Raw genomic sequence first — 21981 nt, 5'->3', positions numbered from 1 at the left:
TCCTCTAAGTTAGTTTCTTCCACTGTGGAAGTGATAACTCTGGGTTTTTATTTTTTTATTTTTTATTGAAATTCTAGTTAGTTAACATACAGTGTAGTATTGTTTTCAGGTGTGGAATTTAGTGATTCACCACTTACATATAACACCCGGTACTTGTCACAACAAGTGTCCTCCTTAGTCCCCATCACCCATCTAGCCTAACCCCCTGCCCACCTCTTATCATCATCCCTCAGTTTGTTCTCTGTTGTCAAGAGTCTCTTATGGTTTTCTTCCCTCTTTTTTTTTCTTTTTTTCTCTTCCCATCTGTTCATCTGTTTTATTTCTTAAATTCCACATGAGTGAAATCATATGATATTTGTCTTTCTCTGATGTACTTTGCTTCGTGTAACACACTAGCTTCATCCACATCATTGCAAATGACAAGACACCATTCTTTTTGATGGATGAGTAATGTTCCTGTGTGTGTGTGTGTGTGTGTGTGTGTGTGTCTACTGTATCTTCTTTATCCATTTGTCAACCCAAGGACATTTGGGCTCTTTCTGTAGTTTGGCTATTGTTGATATGCTGCTATAATCATTGGGGTTGTATGTGCCCCTTTTGAATTGTATTTTTATGTCCTTTGAATAAATACCTAGTAATGCATTTTCTGGGTTATACAGTAGTTCTAGTTTTAGCATTTAACAGTATGGAACCTCCATACAGTTTTCCAGAGTGGCTGTCCCAGTTTACATTTCCACCAACAGTACAATAGGGTTCCTCTTCTCTACATCTTCACCAACACCTGTTGTTTCTTGTGTTGTTAATTTTAACCATTCTGACAGGTGTGAGATGGTATCTCATCATGGTTTTGATTTGTATTTCTTTGATGATGAGTGATGTTGACCATCTTTCCTGTGTCTCTTAGACATCTGGATATTGTCTTTGGAGATGTGTCTAATCATGTCTTCTGTCCGTTTCTTAATGGATTATTATTATTATTTTTTGGACTGTTGAATTTGAAATGTTCTTTATATATTTGGCTAATAATCCTTTCTCACATGTGTCGTTTGCAAATATCTTCTTCCATTCTGTAAGTTGCCTTTAGTTTTGTTAATTGTTTCCTTTGTTACCCAGAAGCTTTTTATCTTGATAAAAATAGTTGATTTCTGCCTTTGTTTCCCTGACCTCCCACACATGTCTAGTAATAATTTGCTATGACTGAGGTCAAAAGGTTGCTGCCTATATTCTCCTCTAGTATTTTAATGGATTCCTGCCTCACATTTAGGTGTTTCATCCATTTTGAGTTTATTTTTGTGTATGGTGTAAGAAAGTGGTCCAGTTTTATTCTGCATGTTGCTGTCTTTTCCCAACACCATTTGTTGAAAAAAAACTTTTTTCCATTGGATATTCTTTCCTGCTTTGTTTATTAATTGATCATATAATTGTTAGTCCATTTCTGGGTTCTCTATTCTGTTCCATTGATCTACGTGTCTGTTCTTGTGTGAGTACCGTACTGTCTTATTATGTCTTCATATAGTTTAAAGTCCAGAATTGTGCCTACAGCTTTACTTTTCTTTTTCAGATTGTTTTGACTATCTGGAATCTTTTTTACACAAAAATTTTAGTATTTGAAAAGAATAGGTATTAACTCTTCTTTAAATGTCTGGTAGAATTCCCCCTGGGCAGCAATACAGCCCTGGACTTTTGTTTCTTGGGGGATTTTTGATCACTGGTTCAACTTCTTTGTGGTTATGGGTCTGTTCAAATTTTCTATTTCTTCCTGCTTCAGCTTTAATAGTTTGTGTGTTTCTAGGAATTTGTCCATTTCTTCCAGATTACCCAGGTTGTTGGTGTATAATTTTTCATAATATTTTCTCATAATTGTTTGTATTTCTGTGGTGGTGGTTGTGATCTCTCCTCTTTTATTCATGATTTTATTTAGGTCCTTTCTAGTTTCTTTTTGGTAAGTCTGGCTAGGGGTTTATCAATTTTGTTAATTCAGAGAACCAGCTTTTAGTTTTGTTGATCTGTTTTTTTCTTTTTCTATATCCTTTATTTCTGCTCTAATCCTTATTATTTCCCTTCTGCTGGTTTTAGGCTCTATTAGCTTTTCTTTCTCTAGAATGTGTGTGTGTGTGTGTGTGTGTGTGTGTACACCTTTTTATGCCTGTTTATTTCTCTGTATATCTGTTGCTGTTGAAAACTGTGAGTTCACACTAATACCTCCAATTTCAGTCTAATACCAGGATTTATTCTAGGGTTATTTGTTTCTCCTTTTCCTAATAGTGCGAAATGTGATTCCCATGTATCTTAAAATATGTTTTTAGAAGTCCCCTTGCATATGTCTTATCTCTCCTAACCATCATTGTTCCTCCCCTGAATATGTGCCCTCCTCATGCCCCTTGGCTTTAACACCCACTCTCGGCTGTTACACATATAAATGTATTCCGCATTCCACCCTTAGGCTGACACTCAGTGCTGGATGCCTTTTCCCAAGGATGTACTCAAAACTCTACACATGCTCCAGTACCCTAGACCATTTTCCCACGTAACACCTCTTCCATCCTGATCAGGATCTGCCCCCTTGATCTCAGCCATGTTAACTATCTTCCTACCAAGGTAGACACTTATCTTGTCAAGCCCCTCCTAATGATCTCAGGTTTGAATTGTTCAGGAAGGGAAGGGGAAACCTCTCTTTTTTTTCTTAAATCCAAATCAGTATTGTTTCACTCATGGGATTCCACCATACATGCATTGCCAGAGGGACAAATAACTTTCATCTGCTAAATCCAACTCTCAGAGCCCAGTCCTTACCTAGTATGACCTATTAGCAACATTTGGCCCAGTTAAACACATTGTTCTCCTTCATACACATTCTATAGTTGACTTCCAGAATACCACACTCCTGTGTTTCTCTTCCTGTTACTCCATTTCAGACCTATTTACTGGGTTTTCCTCTGTTCCTGACCTCTTCATGTTGAAGTGCCCTGTATTCAGTCCTTGATACTATTCACATGTTTGTGTACTTCTTTGATAATATCATCAGCCTTATCATCCATATACAAATAACCCAGAAATTTCTATCTGCAGTCCAGATCTCTATGGACCTCCAGCATATATATTCAAGTGCCTATTAGGCATTTCTAATTACGTCTAATGCCCCACATTGATATTCTAACTCAAAGTGGATTCTACTTCCAGACATTTTATACTAAATTGAGGTAATTCCTTGCATTCATTTGCAGGGGCTTAGAAACCTTGTACTCAAATTGGACTCTTTTTAGTGCCTAACATACCATCTCAAATCTATAAGAAAATATTTCTGGTTCTACCTTCAGAATGTAGCAGAATATGCATATTTCTTCCCAAATCCACTGCTGACTCCTTGGTCCAAAGAGACCATCATCTCCCCTGATTTTCTGCAAAGACTTCCTAACTGGCCTCCCTGCTTTTAGAATTGCTTCTGTATAGTTGGGTCTTAACATATCAGGGCAATTCTTTTAAATCAAAAGCTAAATATTCTCTACTTAAAACCTACAGTAGTTCCTTATTTAATTTAGAATAAATTCCTAAATACCTACTATGGCTTACAAGATCCCACACAATCTGGCTTCTTTGTTCCCAGTAAGACCAGATTACTTAGTACTCCCTACTCAATTTGTGCTGGCTACCCAACCTTTCTTGCTATCGCTAAAAACACCAGGCATGTGCTGACCTTAGAGATTTTGAACTTGTGTTTTTTGCACTATGTACTTGTTCTTTCTCTCTTTCTGGAATATTGTTTCAGGAGATGTTTTCATAGCTAACCACCTTACTTCCTATCAGTGGTCAAATGTCACCTTGTCAACAAACCCTGCTCTAATCAGCCTTCTTAAAATTTTAATCTGTGCATGGACATTGTAACCATTAGTGTTATCGATACATCTAACTTCCCTTGCTCTCCTTTCATGAAAACATGTTTGATGGCATCCATCTCATTCTAGCATACTATATAGTTGTTTTTATGTTCAGTTTTTGAAAATGAAATATCCATATTGAAAATCCATATTTCGTAATGAGATACATAACTTTCTACATTATCTTACCACTGCCTAGACTCCAGGGCAATTTCTTACTACTTCATTTCTAATCCTTATTTCCTAGTAATATTGCATAATACCTGATTTTCCAAACTTAACAATATCATATTGTGTTTCTATTTTATTTATCTTTACAATGTTGCTAAGGCACAAACTTTTGCATGAAGCCCTCTCTTCTTCTCCCAGATACATTACTCAGCACAAATTAATCTACATAAATTAATCAATTGGTACAAATTAATTAAGCTGTACAAATTTCAGTGTCTGGCTGTTCATCCATTCCTGCCCATGAAATATTGTTTTCTAGTTAGTTGTTCAAATATCTATTGTTTATATTAAAAAGTACATTAATTATTCATAGTTATCTTTTTTCCCTCTAATTCATGCTAGACATTTTAGTAAGAATCAGCACCAGGAGTGAATTTAGCTCAAAATTCAGCTTCAGTTCTTACTTTTACTTGCTAATTTATCAGAGATGACTATGATCTTGTGAAACTTTGAAACAGTTTTATTGAAAATTAGAAAAAAATCTACTTGCATAGCTACATATGTGGTATGGACACGAATATAAGTGAATATACTTAGGGGTTTGTATTTTTGCTGTGCCGGGTAATGGAATTTTCACTGATAACTGAGATTTGCCTTTTTTTTTTTTTAGTTTTTATTTATTTGAGGGAGAGATTGAGAGAATGAGTGAGGGGAGGGGTAGGGGGAGAAGCAGACTCCTTGTGGAGCAGAGAATCTGATGTGGGAATCAATCCCAGGACTCTGGGATAATTACCTGAGCCAAAAGCAGAGGTTTAACCAACTGAGCCATCCAGGTGCCTCAGTTTTGCCTTTTTGATAAAAAAGCAAAGTCGGGGCGCCTGGGTGGCTCAGTGGGTTAAAGCCTCTGCCTTCAGCTCAGGTCATGATCTCAGGGTCCTGGGATCGAGCCCCACATCGGGCTCTCTGCTCAGCGGGGAGCCTGCTTCTTCCTCTCTCTCTCTCTCTGCCTGCCTCTCCGCCTACTTGTGCTATCTCTCTCTGTCAAATAAATAAATAAATAAAATTAAAAAAAAAAAAAGACTGTCTTTAAAAAAAAAAGCAATCAAAGTCTAAAAAGTTTACCCTAACATAGTAAATTAATTAATGACAATTACATGATGTATAATTTTAAAAATAGGGAGTTTTTTTAAGGTTCCTCAATCAAAGATGAAACTCATTCACTCATTATCACATGATTATTTAACACCTTCTATCCATCAGATACAGCTCCAGAGGCTGGTAATATATTAAGAAATAAATAACTCTGGTGTTCATGCTCTTTATGGTATGTTCTAGAATATTGAGGATGAGTCACTGTATCTTTATAACTAAAAAATTTACCAATGTAATGCAGATTCACTTCCAAAGTATTAGCCGATGATGTGAAAAAGGTTTGAACAAATGATTAAAGACAGCTCCACTCCTGACTTTGATACTCTTTTCAATACAGGTTGGTTTTAGTTTCCCTCCTATAAAATGATGCATGTAATTGGGCATAAAGACAGATGTACCATTGTACTCTTGTATTCATCTTTACAATTTTCTGGTCATGCTTAGTTTGACTGGAAGAAATAGGGAATAATTTTTCATTTATTTTCTGTTATCCTTACCCTGAGAGGGCCCATCTAGTTTAGGAAAATAAGACTGTGCTCTTTTTCAACTTTTGTTTGCATGGACATTTCACATTGCCACCACGAATCATTCCAAAATAAGATACGGTTTCCATTACCTCACAGATTTTGCTTATAATTTATGAAAGAGGCAGGATTTTGTTTGATTTCCCTAAGCTTCACTGAACCTGTAAGTTTGAGAACAACATTTATTTTGACTGGAAAGCTGAATAAACACAATTTTACAGTTTTAACAGGAAACATTTATCAAATCCATCAAGTTAAAATAGTGGAATAATTCAACAGAATATTTATGTGTTTTCCTCTTTCTTTTAATGTTAAATGTGTCAATAATATTTCACAGTATGGATTAGGCTACAGACACAAGACTAAACAGAATAAAGTGTGATTATACACTGATTCTAAGATACTCACATTTGTTTTAATCTGTGCTACTTATTAAGCATGTTTATATCCCTAATCTCCATTGAATTTACTTGGCTAATTTGATTTTTCCATGTGTTCTTGAATATCATAATTTATAGTTTGATCAAAAAGACCAAAGACCTAACTTAAGAGATTTAGGGAAATTTCTATAAGCACTTGATTGTTCTTGAGTTAAAATTTTAGTGTTTTCAGGGAATATTTTTATGACTTCAGATCTGTTTTAAAACTTCTTTATATGTAATTTTCAAAAACATGTACCATTCAAATAGAGTATGCTCTGATAATTTGGTGAAAAAATATTGCAAATAGATTTCAAGTTCTTTAAAATGTAGAGTAAGTCACAATTCTTACCCTGTAACATAAGCTCCTTTGACATGAATCAAATACGACTGTTTTTTTTTTTTTCTGATAAGACAGAAACACATGGTAATACATTAAACAGTTTTAGAGATTTGCTCTTTGTTTTTCTTTTTTGATGTTTGCATTCTGTTCAAAGTGAGTTGATTTTTGGATACTAGATGAAGTTTGTTTTAGGTGAAATTATTAACATAGAAACTGATAAAAATTCACCTCAGATAGATTTATAATTGTATTTAACATCCATAAAAGCAAATTTTAGGAGAAGCAATGGGTATTAGTTTAGGACATTATATAGATCCAGTGGTATTGGAAAGAAAAACAAGGATTGTGTAAATTTAAGCCAAGCAGAAGAAATAGGATAGGGGATGTACATGGAATTAGCTGGGTTTGATGTAGATATCAGAATGTTAGTCAGGACATGGTCAAGAGTATGTAAACCTATCAATACATGACATTAATCCTAGATTGGAATTTTTTTCATTAATCACATAGTACCTCCTATATGCTAAGTATTCTTCTCGGAACTGGTGCAATGAAGTGAAATGCACAAATAAGACTTGCTATCAAAAAAATTACATTTTATTGACTGGGGAGTTTTCACATCTTAGAATAGGACAGTAACCATGGTGCATGTCAAAATTTGACCCTGTCAAGCATGATGGTAAAAATAAAGTTAGACACTAGTAAATGAATACTCATATAATAGCTCACATATTAAAAATGAAAATAGAATAAATAAATAAATAAATGTCTTTTGGGAATATGTTTATTAAATTCATAAATTTTCTTTCCATTTGCTTGGGGAAGAGGCTTAGTTTATATTTTTATTCTTCCTCTATCTTCTGGGAAGTCTAAATTAACAGCTTCTATTGATTCTGTCTCTTTAATATCATATTCTGTTCAGTTTTTCCAGTTAAATGCAACCACATAGTCTTCCTGCCTCCAATTTTGTTCATTTTAGTTGATTGTAAAACTTGAAACCAGGCTCTTTCAAACACACATATCTGATCTGAAAAGACAAGTCATAAACTTGAAGATTTTGGCTAAAGACAAATAGGAGAAAGGATTTGCATCTGGTATATATATAAGAGTCTCTAAAAACTTAATAACAGGAAAAGCAAATAGCCCAATACAATATGCAGAAGGTTGGAAGACACTTCAAAACTGTATATGGATGGGGCACCTGGGCGGCTCAGTTGGTTAAGCGACTGCCTTCGGCTCAGGTCATGATCCTGGAGTCCCAGGATCAAGTCCCACATTAGGCCCTCTGCTCATCAGGGAGCTGGCTTCTCCCTCTGCCCCTCGCCCCTTTCATGCTCTCTCTCTCTCTCAAATAAATAAAATCTTTGAAAAAGAAAACTGTATATGGATGACATATAATAACATCTACATTAATAATGTTAATATTGACACTATACATGAAAGGAAAATAACAACAAAATAGAGATACTCGATATCATTAAGAAAACACAGATTAAAACCACAATAAAATACCTCTACATACCTGTTAGAATACCTAAAATCAAAAAGACAGTCAATGGATCCGGGGCTACTGGATCCAGGACTATTGGATCTCTCCTAGATTGCTGGTACAGATGCAAAATGGCACAGCCACTTGGGAAAATATTTTGCCAGTTGCTATTAAATATGTAATTAACATATGATCCAGCAATCCCAATCTTATATATTTAATCAAGAGACATGAAAACTGGGGCGCCTGGGTGGCTCAGTGGGTTAAGCCACTGCCTTCGGCTCGGGTCATGGTCTCGGAGTCCTGGGATCGAGCCCCGCATCAGGCTCTCTGCTCGGCAGGGAGCCTGCTTCCTCCTCTCTCTCTGCCTGCCTCTCTGCCTGCTTGTGATCTCTCTGTCAAATAAATAAAATCTTTAAAAAAAAAAAAGAGACATGAAAACTTAGGTTCACATATGTATTTATGGTTCTATCCATTATATCACAAAGACTGGAAACAAGCTAATGCCTTTCACTGGTGGTGTATCAGTGCTATTGTTACTTGGCGCGAAAACAAACAGACTAGTGATTCACAGCAGCATGGATGAATTTCGAATGTGTCAGTCTGCAGCCTGATTAAATAGGCTACATAGTGTGTGAGTCTGTTAATAAGGTGTTTTGGAAAAGGCAAAATTGTAACTAAAGAAAATGGGTCCTAGAGCACTAAGACCTGGGGATGGGAGAGAGGACAAGGGACTTCTTGGGGGATGGAATTCTTCTGTATTTTGACTGTTGGTATGTCTGACTCTATCCATTTGTCCAAACTTATACAACCGTACAGCAAAAAATAAAATGTGTTATGGAAATTATATCTCAATAAACCTGACTCTTAAATAATGTGGTTATTCCACTCTTTAAAATCCTAAATGATTCTGCGTTGCCCAAAGAATGAAATCTACATTCTACCATATAACCTATATCTTTTATAATTTACTCTGATTAGCTTATCTAAGCTCCCCTTCTTGATTTGTTAACCAAATCTCACATTCAGTTAAACTCAAAAAACAAGTTTCTACACTAAGTGTTCACTTTCTACTTTTTACATAAGCCATGTGTTTTAAATTTATACGCTACTACTCTGATGTGCAGAACTATGATTTTCTTACTTTTTTTTTTTCTTTCTGTAATTGCAATCAGCTTGCTCCTAAACTCTCATTTCCACTCAATGGAGGAGAATAGAATCTGGCCTCTTTCAGGAAACCTTATGCCATTCAAGTTAAAACAGTCTCTTAAGGTTAATTTCTCAATCAGTATTGCATTTAATCTTAGTCAATTTAAAATTTAAACTTACTATCAGAGATATTGTCCCCTCTTAATAATCGTTCCTTTGATGCCTCTCTCTGAGCTGCAGGGAAAATGTTTATAACCTTGCGGCATTAGAAGGGCTTATAGAGTCCTGAATTGTCATGGAGGCCAGTGGTGGCCTCTCCAATGTATCTTAATGGATTTATTTAGTCTCTGGTTCATCTTCTTCTTCCCCAGCATCTGTTGTTGCTGTGGCTTGCTATATCTGTTGAGAATAGGCATATATCACTATTGTCTTGTCCATGGTATTTGCTATGATATCCAGTTGTAAGGTCCACAAACTGTCCTCCTTGACCAGACTGCAGGCATCTTCTGGGTAATTGAACAACATAGTCAGTGAACTTAGCCCCTGAGTCATGACTTAAGAAAAAAGCTTAAGTTCAGTCTTCTGCACACTGAATTTTTACCATTTGAGTTAAACTTTAGAATAAAGAACCCATTTTAACTTTTGAATGCCTGGGTCTTGTAATCTGAAAATCTGGTTTTTAAAAGTTTCTTTTGACTTTCTAAGAAAAGAAAAAAAAAAAAAAGACTTTTTTTTCCAATACTAAAAAAATCTAATCTTTCCCAACAAAATAACTGCTACTGGATGAGAAAAAGCAGGAAACAAAGAAATAAAAAACAAGTAAATAATTATCTTGCCACATATTCTGCACTATGTGTCTTATGTATGCTCCACTCCTTTCCTGAGCAATTTCTTCTCTTCCTTCCAGAGTTTCTCAAAGTAATATTTAAAAAAATATTCTGATCTCTGAAGACTGTGTTGGTTCCTGTGCCTCTGTTTTCCATTTGCAAATTTTTTTCATTGTCAGTAATTATCACATTTACTGAAAACTCTCTTTAATTAAAATTAAAATTATGATTTATTTTTGAATTTATGAGACATTTAGAAGTATTTTCATTTCATAATTATTCAGTGTTATTTTTCCTTTTTTTTTAAAGACTTTATTTTTTGACAGAGAGATCGCAAGTAGGCAGAGCAGCAGGCAGAGAGAGAGGGGGAAGCAGGCTCCTGCTGAGCAGAGAGACCAATATGGAGCTCAATCCCAGACCCTGGGACTGTGACCTGAGCCAAAGGCAGAGGCTTAACCCCTTGAGTCACCCAGGCGCCCCTCAGTGTTATTTTTCAAATTCATTTCTAATTTGATGACATTTTATTAAGAGAACATGGTCTGACAATACTAATGAGTTGATACTATAAAATGTGTTGATATCTTAATGGCCTAATATATGTGGTGACACTTTAGACATTCTATATATTCATTAAAGAATACAATCTTCATATATTGGGTTTTACATATTGCTCAGAGACAATAAAAAAAAATCTGAAAACCAATGGTGTGTTGATCCAGACAACCAGAATGTAAGTTTAGTCAGAACAGCTGAGGAATGTATAACCTACCCAGAGATGATGGCTGAAATTAGCTCTGTTTATGGCCAATGGATAAGACTTGTTTATTGTGTTGTTCAAGTCTCCCATATCTCCAATATCTTGTGTATTTAGCATGTAATTATAATTGAGGGAATAGTGTTGAAATCTCCCTGAGTGATGCTGGATTTTACAATTCCTCAAACTGTTTGTATCTGTTTTACATATTATAAAGCTTTCTTTTTGAAAATTTGTGTACATTTTTTAAAATAATTTCTTTATTTTTTTATAAACATATAATGTATTATTAGCCCCAGGGGTACAGGTCTGTGAATCTCCAGGTTTACACACTTCACAGCATTCACCATAGCACACACCCTCCCCAATGTCCATAACCCCATGAAATTTTGTGTACATTTTATGTAATTATATTGTCCTCGTAAGATCTTTTTTTTTTAATTAATTCAACTAGCCGACATATAGTACAGCATTAGTTTTCGATGTAAAGTTCAGTGATTCATTAGTTGCATATAACACCCAGTGCTCATCACATCACCTGCCTGCCTTAATGCCCATCACTCAGTTATCCCCCCACCCTCCTCCATTCTGTAACTCTCGATTTGTTCCCTGGAGTCCAGAGTCTTTCATGGTTTGTCTCCCTCTCTGATTTCTTCCTGTTCAGTTTTCCCTCCCTTTTGCTATAGTCTTCTCTGCTATTCATTATATTCCACATATTTGTGAGACTTTATGATAATTGTCTTTCATTGTTTGACTTATTTCACTTAGCATAGTTTCATCCATGCCAGTGCAAATGGTAGGCATTCATCTTTTCTGATGGCTGCGTAGTATTCCGTTGTGTATATGGACCACATCTTCTTTATCCATTCATCTCAGGACATCTTGGCTCCTTCCACAGTTTGGCTTTCGTGGACATTGCTGCTATGAACATTGGGGTGAAGGTGTCCCTTCCTTTCACTGCATCTGTATCTTTGTGATAAATACTCAGTAGTGCAATTGCAGGGTCATAGGGAAGCTCTGTTTTTAACTTCTTGAGGAACCTACACACTGTTTTCCAGAGTGTCTGTACCAGCTTCCATTCCCACCAACAGTGTAAGAGTGTTCCTCTTTCTCCAAATCCTCGCCAACATTTGTTGATTCTCTGTCTTGTTAATTTTGGCCATTCTAACTTGTGTTGAACATTTTTTCATGTGTCTGTTAGCCATTTGTATGTCTTTGGAGAAGGTGTCTGTTCATGTCTTCTGCCCATTTCTCATAAGATCTTTTATCATGGTATCATGAGATCTTTTATCATCATTTTTTAATTTTCTTTATTTGGAATAATATATCTTTAAGTGTAGTTTTTTTTCTAAAAAAATTTGTCTATATTTTATATCTCTTTACAGAGTTTTTTGGTGTTACTCATTTATTATACTTATAGATCAAAATTTTCTTGGAATTGTACTTCGAGACATCTAGTATTTTGCCATCATATCTGTCCAGTTATTCAAGTCTTGCTTTTTACTTATTTATTATCTGTGCTTTTCTAATTTAAATTCAATTAATTAACATATAATTTTTATTTGTTTCAGAAGTACAGCCCTGTGATTCATCAGTCTTATTTAATACCCAGTGCTCACTACAACCCATCCCCTCCCCAGTGTCCATCACCCAGTACCCTATCCCTTTTCCCACTCTTCCCCCTCCAGCAAACCTCAGTTTGTTTCCTGTGATTAAGAGTCTCTTATGATTTGTCTCTCTCCCTGGTCCCATCTTGTTTCATTTTTTTCCCCTCCCTTCCCCCCACAACCCCCTGACCTGCCTCTCAAATTCTTCATATGAAAAAGATCATATGATAATTGTCTTTCTCTGATTGACTTATTTCACTTAGCATATAATACCCTCCAGTTGCATCTACATTGATCACCAAAAAAAGTCTATTTATATCTTTCTTGCCCATTGCTTTTTTATTTTTCTTAGTTACTGCTTTTTACAATAATGTGACAGAGATCTCATAATAAAACATAGATAGGATCTTTTATTTTCTAGCTAATGGTGCAGAGAAAATATGTATCATACATATATTTATATGTCAATATATATGCCTATTTATCAATTTTACTGTATTTTTATTTAACACAATACTATTAGATGACTTTCTTGTAAAATCATTTTTTCCTTTATAAATTTTGCATCAAATGAATAATGAGGGAAATCTTATTTTTTTCTTTTTACTGTGTTTTTAAAAAATCTTCAACACTTTAAAATTTTTATAACATGGAGGACATTGGGAGAAGGAGAGGAGAAGTGAGTTGTGGGAATCAGAGGCAGAGACAAACCATGAGAGACTATGAACACTGAGAAACAAACTGAGGGTTTTTGAGGGGAGGGGCATATGGGGTTGGGTGAGCCTGGTGATAGGTATTAAGGAGGGCATGTATTGGATGGAGCAGTAGGTGTGGTACATAAACAATGAATCTTAGAACACTGAAAAAAAAATAAATTTAAAAGAAAAAAAATTAAAAAATTTATCTTTAGCATGACATAAATAACATGCAAATAATTTAAATATAAAATGTATCAATTTTAAATAAGCATTTGAAGACATAGCTGTACATTCCTCAAATGAATTTAAAACTAAAAATATTCTTGATGATTGTTTAATTATTTTATTATATGCTTAAATTGTCAAAGCAATTGAGACCAAGAGGATTTGTCTGAAGGGCACAATTATTTAAAAGGCACTTGTGTGTGTGTGTTTGGATCTGTAAATGTAAGGCACAATAGGATTCAGCTAAATCAAATAAACTTGTTTCTCAGGGTGAATCAGGTTGGTCCCCTAAAGAAAAAAGATAGAACAAATTGAGTACTTCAGTGTCAACAGGGTCTATCAACCAGGGTTACAAGCGTGTATGTCTAAGACACCTCAGGGTTATAAAACAAATTCCTAAAAGTTCAGGTTTATTGCTTCACACTGAGTCACTGTAAAACCTTCTGAATCCCATTGGGAACCTTTTATTTCAAAATCAATGTTGGAGTTGTTTGAAGAGAAGAGAACTATCTCTGAACCAATGCTCAAGCAGTTAGAAATTATTATAGGTCTTTGAAATAAACTTTTAAGAAGCTTTTCAAATCTTGAAGAATGGACATAAGAGCTACCTCTTACATCTACAAAAATGCTATCACCTACATATAATTAATACATATTGTGATGGAAAATTTGTATGGACTTTATGGGAAGCATTTTGATTTGTTCAATATAGGGATTTAAATTTGTAGGTTTTCAAGTAGATGCCCAAGATGTTGATGTAGGCTTAGAGAAGGAGGGAACAAAATTACATTTAGAATTTACAAAGTTTTTACAGATATTTATAGTAGGTGGCTATACACAGAAAAAAGGTAAAGAATCAATATTTATTTAACTTCACTTATATATGTGGGTTCTGATTTAATATGAACACATTGAGATGATACATGATGCTTGTTCTTCAGAGATGAGGAAACATCATTATGAATGTTTAGAGTTATTTCTTATTTTGAATTACTTCTTGATTGTTAGTTAAGGAGGTTATCCATTGACAAATATTCCGCAAAAATGATGGAGTAATGAGCTAAAAAATTTCCCTCAGCCTTTGGAGGCTGATTTTATTTGCTCACATTGTCTCATTTTGTCTAACAATGACATGCCGTTGAGTGTCCTACTGTAGAATTGCAGATTCAGAACCATTTTGCTTTTTGGAGTCAACATGGAATGCTGACATAGGACTTCCTTGAGTCCAGCTGGAGGAATATTTTCTCCTTATTTTTTTCTCTCCCATGTACAATTGATCGAAAATATTCCATGAAATATTGAATGTTTTAAAATGATATGTCTAACATGGTAGAAAGATCAGCAATAATATAAACACTCATGGACACTATATGCAGGGTTTTTCACAGTTCTGGAGAATAGAAGTCTGAGATAAGGTGTCAGAAGGGTTGACATCTGAGGGCTGAGAAAGGGAATCTGCCAGACCGCTTTTTATGGCTTATAGCTGGCCATCTTGTCCCTGTGTGTCTTCACATTGTATTCTGTGTATATCTCTGTGTCCCAATTCCCTCCTTCCATTGTGGTCCTTCTTAGTCTCTGTTGGCCAGGGGATTGTTTCCGTCTCACACCTGTGTTCTAGGATTTTAATTCTAGATTCTATGGTGTTTTGTCCATGTATAGTTGCTAGTTGGTCTTCTTGAGTGGCGGATTGGAGTCCAGAGCAACATGTGACACCATCTTGATGATATCACTCAAGCATAACACATGCTCTTTTCCTATGATATATTCCTTGCTTTTCTTTGTGGTACAAACACATACGAACGATTAAGGAATAGAGTGTTCATTTTTCCCTTAATTTTGAATTTTATATAAATACAGTATTTTAATAGCTTTATTTGTTCTTTTCCTTCAAAATTAAAAAATCATAAGATCCATTATGTTGATATATAATTATGGAGTTGATTCATTTTATTAGTGCTGTTTTCTTCAGCTTTACTGAGGTATAATTAAAACATCAAAGTTGTATATATACTTAAAATGTACAACTTCATAGTTTGACATTCATAGACTTGAATTGCACAACATACATGTATATGTGCAGTGATCACCACAGTAAGCTAATTAACATGTCCATCACCTCTCATAGTTACCCCTTCCTTCTTTCTTTCTTTCTGTCTTTTATGGTGAAAACACTTGGAATTTACCCTTGTAACAAACTGCTGTTTATAATTCCATTACTTGGATATAAGGCTATTTATTTTTCTGTTGATGGACCTTATTTGTTTTTGATATATTTTTTCTATTACAAATATTCTTGTACGTGTTTCTTGTTGGCTGTATGCCAGTATTTCTTTAGAGTGGAATTGCTAGGCTGTAAGATGTGAGAAAAGCCAAATTGTTTTCCAAAGTAATTGAGTAAATGTAATCATGAATTCCTATTCTTACCATTTAGTTTTCTTAATTTTTGCCAATCTGATTGCAAAGTAATTTTAATGCCTTTAATTTTCATCTTCTGATCAAAGTTAGATTAATTGTCAAATATTTATTGGCAACTTGTGCATCCCCATCTATATTACTCCCAATTTGTTGAAGTTTTAGAATTGATTTACAGAAGTCCCTTATTTATTATGAGTATTTTTGCGTTTTTAGTTATCTATGTTGTGTTTATTTTCTCTTAATTTTTGGTTTGTCATTTCCATTTTAATAGAAATTCATACATACTTTTTTGTTTTCAAATGGCCAGTCTTTTCTCAGTTGTTTTGTGTGCTTATCTAAAACATTTTATTCCTTAAATTATAAAGATGTTCTCCTGCTTTTGTTTCTAGAAGATTACACATTTGCTTTTTACATTTAATTCCTTGATTTATATAGAATTATCTTTTGGATGTGGTCACAGTTTCAAAATTTTTCTTAAAGATTCCCTAAAAAACTTGAAAGTTATGTACTGTTTTGAACGTTCTAATTTGACATGTGTGATATTTCCACAACTGTGTTTAGTTGCAAAAATAAAACTAGGGGGATTTTATCAGGTTTGACATTCAGCAGAGAACTCACGTCAATTTTAAAACAATACTCAGGGGCACTTAGGTAGCTCAGTTGGTTAAGCTTCTGGCTCTTCATTTCACCTCAGGTCATGATCTCAGAGTCATGAGACAGAGCCTTGTGTTGGGTTCTGCTCAGAGATGGCGCTTGCTTGAAATTCTCTCTGTCTGGCTCTGCCCCTCCACAGTCATGCATGCTCTTTTTCTCTTAAAAAAAAAAAAAAGTATCCAGTGAATAAAAATACTGTGACAATTTGATAACCACAGTCCTCCAGTTAAAAAAAATTCAGCAATTAGAGCATACTGAACATTCATATTTTTTGCCTTGTATTCAATATTTAATGTTTTATGATTCAAATTGTTTTAATTACCTATTACATATATGTGTGTATATATATATATATATATATATATATAACTAATGAAAATGTAAACATGATTCATAATAATACTTTGAGAATTTTTGTGCGTTGAAAGCTCTCTACAATTTAAATTTTTTTCAGGATTTTTTTCATTGCATTTGAATTAGTATGAGGTGTGAGTGTAAGAATGAGCAAAAAACATTTATCTGAGTAACTGTTACAGATAAGGAGTAAAATATAAACTATAAATTATATAAGATAGAGATGGCTTTTTTTCCTATTAGTTCATATATGCCTGATGAATTATTGCTAATTGCTAGAATGAGATCTTTTCCTAGTTTTCTTTAGTATAGATGTAAATGATGAGAAAATTTATGTATTAAATGGAGAGATGCAAAGGAAACAAGCTCTGTAATAGCATTGTTACTCAGTGCTTTAAACTCTTCAAATTATGTTCCAAATAACATAGCGGTTTCTTGTAAAACCTATTTTTAATGTTATATCAGCTGACAACTTGATTACTTCCTCCTTCAGTTTTATTGATAGCAAGAAATTGGAAATGACCTAACTTTCAAAAAGATTTGTTACCTAGTCATGAAGATCAATCACATATTGTATCTAGGAATTATACCTAAAAGGCTTTACTAAGACTTTTCAAAAGACCATTAGTTATTTCTTTTAATTCTTTCTCAATTTAGAGACAACCTGTTTAACCTGATATACTAGAAGTTTATTAGAAGAAAATAAATGTATATTGAAATCAATTCTATTTTTATCAGTGCAATATATAATTTTAATTAATGGTTTTCTCTTATCTCATGTTTTAAATATATTTGAGCAAAAGTCATGGAGCCATAGTTAAACACATTTATTTTATTTTAAATGATGGTCATATAACCTAATTGGCAAAGTCAGTCCTTATCAAGCAAATCAGCCATGTGAGATTTATTTTCTTTTAGAAAGTAATATAAATGTGTTAATAAGCTTCCCCTTCATAATCATTGAACTTCTAAATTCCAGCTCTAAAATGAATAGATTCCTAGCATCATTTTTTGTGGTCTGGATAAAATAAATAAATAAACTTTCTTAAGTTTTCATTCACTCTCATTCATTTCTTCCCTCTCTCCCTCTCCTCTGTATTGCTAGACTTTCCCCCCAGGAGAGATGCATTAAATATTTGACAATAATTTTGAAATATCTGGGAATAATTTGGGACTTTATCAGTTCTGTACTCCGTGTAGAATAACCTGATGAAGAATATTTTGAAATAGAACAAAATGTTATATTTCTCAGGCTAAGCTTTTTTCACAGAAAGAATATGTATACAAGAGGAAATGAGACAGCCTCAGGTCTGGGTTTTGGCATATTGGTCCAATAAAGGCAGCATTTTAATATCTTCCTTTATCAGATACTTGGGCATTTTTACACCACAGAATAATTCTGGATGAGTGAGAGGTATGGCCCTCTTTTGCAAATAGGCAAAAGGCAAAAGTGAAAAGGACATTAAAAAAAAAAAAAAGGAGACTAACAATGATGCCTTCACCTCAAGTGCATTCTTAGAGTAGTTTTATGAAAGAATACATACGGAAGTCAAAAATTGAGAATCTTTTTCTCTTCAAATTTTCTGTGCTGATATGACTTCAGTTCTTAAGCTCCTAGTTTTCACATATGTCTCATTGAAAGTGATTGGTATATGGTGTGAGGCAGGGATTTATTTCTTTATTTTTCTGTACTTACAGTCAATTGAGATATCACCATATACTGAATAAGTACCACTGGTCTTCAGTGGTAGCTGGGTCAGTAATCAGATTTCCATTTATTATGCATGTGTATACTGTCCTACTGTCTCCCCCTGTATCTATACCACAGTGTAATTACCATGGCTTTGCAAAAATTCTTGATATATGTATAGCATATATCATAGATATATGTATATGATATACGTATAGCAAATCAGTTACTTTTATTCTCCCCCTGCATTTTGTCTCCCCTTCAGAGTTTCATTGCTACTTTCTTTTATTTAAGCTTCTAAATAGCAGTTGAGAATTGATACATTAATGATGCTGTGTTTTCTGTTTATGAAAGTGCTATGTTTCTCCATTTATGTAGGACCTTTTTAGGGTTTTATATTTTACAATTTTTCCCCATAAAGGGTTTACCCTAGTGTTCAGCTTTATACCTAGGTACTGTGTGTTTGTATTGTTATTTTTAGTGGCATTTTATTCACAAGCACCTATAAGTAAGAAATTATGTCCTAGGCACCTTTTATATGTTTCAGCAAACCCATAAAATAAGTATAGCTGTCCAATTTTTAAATTTTATAATTTAAGTAGTTAAATCTCAGAGAAGTTAAACAACTGAAGGGCAGAGACTGGTTTTGAACATAGGACTGACCAATTTCTTTTCTTTTCTTTTTTTAATATTTATTTTTGTTAGAGCACAACAAGGAGAGAGGCAGAGGGAGAATCTGGCTCCCAACTGAGAAGGAGCATGAATATGGGACTCAGGGACTTGATCCCGGGGCCCTAAGATCATAACCTGAGCCCAAGGGAGACCCTTAACCAACTGAGCCACCCAGTGTCCTAGGACTGACTAATTTCTAAGGCAGTGTCCTTGCCTGCACCTTCCATTCTGGAGAAACATAAGTATGTACAGGGGAGACCGAATGTGAAGAAATTACAAGGCAGTGTAAATAGTGTCAAATGCAGGCCTAGGAAAGGATCATTAAAATACAGAGGAAGAGATAGATTTTTCCTTGCTTACATTAGAAGACATTTATATTAGATAAAATTATATATAATGTATTATTTCTTACAATATATTTATATATTATATAATTAAGTAAATATATACTATATTATAATATTAATTTGCTTCTTCCTATCTGAGGTTCCATTGGTCTATCAGAAATTTTATTTATCTTTCAAATATACTAAACTGTCTTATTTATGAACAAACTCAGAGGACAGATCCACAGAAAAGTCATAAGTAGGCTGGTACCATTCCTTTTTAACTTGGTCACTTCAGTGTATTTACCCATTCACTCACTACATGTGTGGACAGTAGTCATATATTTCACTATTTGTAGAAATTTCTTTTGCAACACTCTTAATACGACCAATTTCTTCACTTGATCTTACAGTTGTTCCAGGATAAATGTGTATGGGGCAGTTGAACAACCAGTCCTTAGATGGTTCTGTAGAATATTGCTAATGGTCATCAGGTTAGAAACATAGAGTCATGGTTTCAAGAGAACAAGGAAACATGACTTTCCTTTGCAGGACACTGAATATGTATATACATAAGTTTACTTCTAAATGATCTTTTCCTTGCCCTTTAGTTTTCTTGCTTTTTATTTATGTGGTTTTATTTATCTTTTTTTTCCTTATATTATTCACTCTCTTGTCTAAATTATGTTATCTCAAAGGTTGTTTGTAGAGTTCTTAGCTGCTATCAGTGTGCTATGCTTCTGCTAAGGATGAAAAATACTGATTTCATATAGGCCATGCAACTAAAGGAATTTTTAGTCTGTAGTCTATTGTGAAACACACTTTATTCTCAAAAGTGAAAATCAAAGCAGAAAGCTGTGGTGGAAGAAAGGGGTGACAACAGACATGAGCAGTCAGGAAGAGACCACCTCTACATGTGGTCACCAGGAAAGAGTGCTCGCTTCGGCAGCACATATACTAAAATTGGAACGATACAGAGAAGATTAGCATGGCCCCTGCACAAGGATGACACGCAAATTCGTGAAGCGTTCCATATTTTTTTTTTTAAAAAAAAAAAAAAAAAAAAGGAAAGACTCAGAAAGTAGCTTTTGGTCTCCCTCTTTAAATAATTATAGGATCTGGTAGGTGTGGGCAAGAAAGTAAGTAGTGTCTTTTTTTTTTTTTTTTTTAATCTGGCTCAGCTATAACTACTTCCATATTACTTATGTTCTTAGGGAGGCAAGTACATTAGGTTCTTTTCTCTCCAGGAATTTGTGTAAAATGCAGTAGTGTACTTAAAAAATCACATCTGACTGAGTATTTATTTTGGGGATGTTGAGTTTGAGAAGTTCTTTATAGATCTTGGATATCAGCCCCAAGATGCCCTTCAACAGATGAATAGATAAAGAAGATGTGGTCTGTATATACAAAATATTATTCAGCCATTAGAAAAGATGAATACTCAACTTTTGTATCAACATGGATGAGACTGGAGGAGATTATGCTGAGTGAAATAAGTCAAGCAGAGAGAGTCAGTTATCATACGGTGTCACTTATTTGTGGAACATAAGGAATAGCATGGAGGACATTAGGAGAAGGAAGGGAAAAATGAAGGGGGGAAATCAGGGAGAGGAACCATGAGAGGCTGTGGACTTTGAGAAACAAACTGAGGGTTTTTGAGGGAGGGGAAGTGGGGGGATGGGTTAGCCTGGGGATAGTTAGCCCAGTAAGGAGTATTGAGGAGGGCACGCATGGCATGGAGCACTGGGTGTTATACACAAACAATGAATCATGGAACACTATATCAAAAACTAATGATGTATGGTGACTAACATAACATAATAAAAAAAAATTTAAAAATCACATCTGGGGGCGCCTGGGTGTGTCAGTCAGTTAAGCATTTGACTCTTGATTTTGGCTCAGGTCATGAACTCAGGGTTGTGAGATTGAGGCCCAGGCCAGGCTCTGCACTAGGCTGCCCCCTTCCCTCTCTAAAAAACAAAAAAACAACCCACATCTGAAGTAGCTTCCATAGTTGTATACTTTTCTTGTAACTTTCTTAAAAGAATCTAGACACGATAGGCTTTTTAGAAAATGTGTAATGGTAACTCGTCTCTGCTAATGGAAGTGCAAGTTTTATGCAAGCGTACTCTCCCTTCATAAGTTGTTTTATCAAATTTACTATTGAATTGATTCTCTTCTGCAATGTATTGATTACATTAAAAACCCCCAATTTTTCTGACATATTTTGTCTGAACCATAATAATGCTTTTTCTATGTCACAGTACCTCTTATAACCCAAATTTCCTTCTCCAAAAGAAAGAACAAAGTCATCTGTCTGACCACTTTAATTCTCATGCTTTTTCTTTTAATGGCTATCCTAGATACCAATCCATTCTTTCACTGGTGAAACTCTTAGAAAAAAAATTGTTTTAGAATCTTCCACATGGTCTCAATATGTTCAAGAACTTATGTACAGGGGTGCCTGGATGGCTGAATCAGTTAAGCATTCAACTTTTGATTTTGGCTCAGGTCTTGATCTCAGGATCATGAGTTTAAGCCCTGTGTTGGGCTCCACACTGGGCATGGAGCCAAAAAAAAAAAAGAAAAAGAAAAAGAAAAAAAGAAAAAAAAAAAAGAATTCATATATAAGTTAAT

At 34.5% G+C, this 21981-nt stretch overlaps 1 non-coding gene across 1 annotated transcript; it reads left to right on the top strand.

The window, feature by feature from the left end:
- The first annotated feature begins 20277 nt into the window (after positions 1-20277).
- LOC125081496 (U6 spliceosomal RNA) lies at positions 20278-20384 on the top strand. The gene has a single exon (XR_007121702.1). It is a non-coding gene; the product is annotated as a U6 spliceosomal RNA (small nuclear RNA).
- Positions 20385-21981: the final 1597 nt, after the last annotated feature.

This window comes from Lutra lutra, chromosome 11 (assembly GCF_902655055.1).
Source record: "Lutra lutra chromosome 11, mLutLut1.2, whole genome shotgun sequence".
NCBI lineage: Eukaryota > Metazoa > Chordata > Mammalia > Carnivora > Mustelidae > Lutra > Lutra lutra.
The sequence above is the reverse complement of the archived record's forward strand: the minus strand, read 5'-3'. Positions and strand labels throughout refer to the sequence as shown.